This window comes from Nicotiana attenuata, unplaced genomic scaffold, assembly GCF_001879085.1.
Source record: "Nicotiana attenuata strain UT unplaced genomic scaffold, NIATTr2, whole genome shotgun sequence".
Classification (NCBI taxonomy): Eukaryota; Viridiplantae; Streptophyta; class Magnoliopsida; order Solanales; family Solanaceae; genus Nicotiana; species Nicotiana attenuata.
Genome location: NW_017674375.1, coordinates 65,049 through 69,639, shown reverse-complemented (window position 1 = coordinate 69,639; position 4,591 = coordinate 65,049).

Here is a 4,591-nt window from a genome sequence, read left to right as displayed (position 1 = left end):
AGTAAATGCTCATGCACTTGTGACACTGGTTTCTGGGTTGATTATGGGGTACTTTGTATTGACTTCTTGATATTTATATTTAATTTAAAATGAGTATCTTTTACTAGAAAAATTGAAGGAAAATCAGAGTTTTCACAATTATTTAAATGAGAATTTATTTAAGTATTTATGGTTGGCTTGCCTGACAATGGAGTCCGGCGCATCACGACCCTTAGTGGATTTTGGGTCGTGACAACATGGTATCAGAGCACTAGGTTCCCTTAGGTCTCACGAGTCATGAGCAAGTCTAGTAGAGTCTCGCAGATCGTTACGGAGACGTCTGTACTTATATTCGGGAGGCTAACGGGCTGTTAGGAGTACCTCCCTTCTTGATTCCTCATCGTGCGGTTTGATTCCTTTGAGGCTTATGCCTTATTTCCTTCCTATTCAATGTTATGCGATGTGGAGCGCTTATTATAAATCAGGCATTGAGAAATTTTAAAGATACTACAGAGGTGGTACGGGATGCTTCTCCCGGCGTAGTTGATTTGACTATTGTCGTCGCCTTGTGGAAGGAAATTCTGTCGTATCAGCTCGGTAGCTGTATTTCTGAGAGCTCTGATGCAAGGCACAAGTTGCCATGATGCTTATGAACGATTGTCGCGCAGTATTGATGTGATTGTAGGATGCTTGCCTACGTGTTGGGGCAGTGAATGACTCGAACGGAGGTTTACGCAGTGCATGATTTGGGGATTCGATATTTTATTCCCGGCGGGGGAAAGGCAATCCGGCTAAGAATGTTTAGATTTGGGTTGATGGAGTAACGAGGCTTGGTATTTGCGAGCGTGGTGGAATTTTCATCTGTGAGGAGGTGCCGTTATCCTTGTTGAATGTACTAAGTTCGCCGGTGTTAAGACCTTCTACAATTCGCCCTTGGGGCAGGATATTGTAAGATTGTATTGGAGAAGCGGCTGTCAGAGATCGCGGGGTGCGGCGGTTCAGGATTGAATGTGTATTTCTAATGCTGACGGCTCGAGAAAGATGATCTTCGGAAAGGATAAAAAGTTAGTAGCGGTCCGTTGGTTCAAGTGCTACCGAGATAGATTTTGATCTAAGGCATCAGCAGAGCAGCAAGGGATGAGGAAGGACGTGTGGGAAGTGTCATGCGGTGGTTAAACTTCTAGAAGGCCAGGTGTAAGAAGTGGAGGTCGAGTAGCATCTTAAAGAAGTGAGTTTGCCCAAAGTGGGAGAGGGGCAGAGTAGCGTATGGGATCAGTGGCAGGATAACTACACACCCGGAGAAAAGGTCTAGAGTGATTTGGGATTCAGGTTGGATAGTGACTGGGTCTACGAACTTAATTTGAAATATCAGCTATTAATGGCGGGAAATTTGATATGACGGAAAAGAGCTGCTTGATATGAAAAAGGATACAACATAACTTTGAATTGGGAGGTATTGTCGCACATTTAGTTAATGTCCACGAGGAGTGAATGGATTTGTGCAGCTGGTGGATGAGCACGGGATCTTGATGGGTTATGGATGATGTAGTGATTGTGCCTCTTGCAGCGACGTTAAAAGATGTCGGCGTGTAATCTCCACAGGTGGGTTATCTCCTCTGAGCAGATCAGCTGTCGCGTTGTTGGCGAAGCTTCTGCAAAGAATCCTACTGGCTATCTGGTAAGGAGGTCGGATATGTGAATGTGGTTAATAATTCAGAGTATTCATAAATTGCTCATAGAAAGATTTCGAGGAGCTTGGCGGGTTGGTTGTCAACAATGAAGAAAGAATCTTGTTGGATTCCAAAGTTGTGTAATGGTGGCTTCAAGCTAAGTGGGAGAGTCCTACCATCTACGATTGGGTTGTATGATTATCTTCTTGTGAGGTTTTGGGTTATCGGCGTATTGGTAAGTTATTTCGGCTAAGGGAAAAGAACATAAGTGGCAATTTGAGCAAATGAATTGAAGAATGTGTTCTATAATTGGCATCATCGATTCATGTTCGGGCTTTGGGAAGACTCAGAAATTATGCTTCGCGTAGAAGTGAGTTGCAAGGAAGGTGATTCGGCCGGGTGCTTCTTTGAGAGTGTGGTCATGGGCTAGCGGAGCCTTGCAGTTGATTATATTTGGGACCATGTCAGAGTGGGTGACTCTTAATAACGGTCCTAGTGAATTCAAAGGTTAAAAAATGCGGTGCCTAAGGATTCAAGCCCGCAATGTGCTTAGGAATCGGGCTTGTGAAGCAGCTTATGATAAGAGGCTCAGAATGTTCTATGATGTTTTGACTTGCAGTGTAGCATTGGGAGGAAAAGGGGAAAAAGACTTTGGATTCGTAGAGGAATTATCAGAATGGATGTACCAGTCGAGATGCAAATATGCACACAAGGAAGGTATGAGATGGTTCGTGGGATTTGAGACAGCATGGTCTCGTGTTACAAGGCCACTCGGGTTGATTGCGTTATGTGTTGAATGAAGTTATTATTGTTCTAAGGAAATTAAGGATAAATTGGAAGAGGTTGGATTGGTTAGCCATGATTGAATTGGCATATTGGTGGCAGTGATCAGTTCCTTCAGCGTGATTAAGTTATGCAAGTGATTTGTGGTGGTACGAGTGAGGCTTTTCGGCCGTCGTAATTGAATTCATTCGGAAATATTCTAGATATGGCCTGCTATGAGTAGGCGGATCCCGGAAAGGGCTATGGTAGCTTAGGCCACTACTTGAAGAATTGCATCTTCTACGGTTGTGAGGATTCACTTGTGTGTTGCTATGGTTCTCTTGGAACGAGTTAAGTAAAAAACTTCCATGTGAGGAAGTGTTTACCATGTTGCACATGTAAATGACACCCCAACCTAAAATGTTGCACTGTCCTCAATGAAACTAAACAAAACAAGCTAAAAGGAAAGAGGTGCTCCCTGAATGGCATCACTTTGAGCTGGAGATACTGGGAACTGAGAGCTCCAAGTTATCCTCGTAGCCGTCCTCTGATCCACAAAGCTTCCTCAAGGTGCTCATCATCTTTGTCATGAATTTTCTTTTCTTCTTTTCATGTTCTCTCTGCTTCAGCTGCCTCCGCTCAATCTTACCCAATTTGGCTTTAATGCTTGCTGTTCCTTAGCAAGATCTGACAAAGTTGGATCCTCTCCTTGGCTAGCTGGACCTGCAGATGTGCCCTCTCCAAACAGTCCAAAAGGGAGACCAGCTGCAAGCTGGCGGACCTGTGTCTCAACGCCATAAACCTAGCGAGAGATATACCTGAGTGTGAGAGGTCCCTGATCAAGTGGTACAATGGCAGTACAAGGACCTGTGGCATCTGTGGCAGAATCGGGTATCTCAATGATGGTGTCAAGACACTGGCCAAATGAGGGAGATGCTGCATCAATCTTTCTTTCTTCTATGCATTCCCTCCTCCCTTTTTCAACAATGGATGGATGAGCTTCTCTGGTTTCTTTTCCTTTTCTGTAGGCCTCTTCTCCACCCCAACCTCATAGCATAAGTGAGTGATAAGGGATGGGAAGAATAAACTCTTAGTCCTCTCTGCAACAACCTCTACTATCTCATCAACAACTAGCTGTCCCACATTCACTGGTGTTCCCTCTATGATTGTACAAATAACCCTTGCCTTCTCAAGTGTCACCTTGGTCTCATTACGTGAAGGCATGACTCGAGCACATATGATGGATAGGCAAGTTTTGGCCTCGGCAGTGAATTCAGAAGACTCGATTCTTGAGTGATTTCTTATCCAGTTTGGCATCTTTCCACCATGCAAATGGTCTACAAACCACTGTGTGCCCAAGTCTTTTGATCTATCCTTGTACACCTGGTTGTCAGCATTGGGAAGATTGTAATATGAATTTATCAGCTCTGGATCAAAGCGGACTTGTTTGCCCCTGGCAGTAACAACCAAATCATTCTTAAGTAGGTCTCCACAACATTTGCATAAAATTCTCTTATTACTTCATGATTGGCTGTTCTTGGCTCTTCCGTAAAGCAAATCCATCCACTCGATATTAATCTTCCATGGAACTCGGTCCATCGAACTTCAAGGTCGATTAAGAGAATGCCTCTTTCATTAATCATACTTCTACATAGTTGTTTGTCGTAGCGGCGGGAACAACTTAATCATGAGAATATGTCCCGATAGTTTTCAAGGAGGGTGTAGTCACTTGTATCCCAAATGCTTATCCAACCCTTCCCTAAACCTACATCACAAGCTCAAAAAGTCCTTATGGGATCCCTAACCAAATGATCTTGAATAGGCGGCGAATTAAAATAAGGGCAAGCCTATGACACTACTTTTGTGCATTTGAATATCTTTGTGAGAGTGAGAGTTAATTCTTTCCATTTGATATCACATGTGTGTTTAAATTGCAATTTATAAGTTGGGATTCTCTCTTAAGTGTGAGGGCAATTGAAATGTTTGAGTTGTGAACTTAATCCTATCTCCAATTGGGAGGAATGAACGAAAGAAAATTGTTTGTGATAATGAGGCAAGTTTTGAAGCTTTAGTGTCATGATTTGGTTGCCAATTTGATTAATGTGGTGCTTGAGCACTTGAATTGAAATGAAATTTGTGAGAAGTTGGTGATTCATATGATTTAGATTAATTGTTGGTTG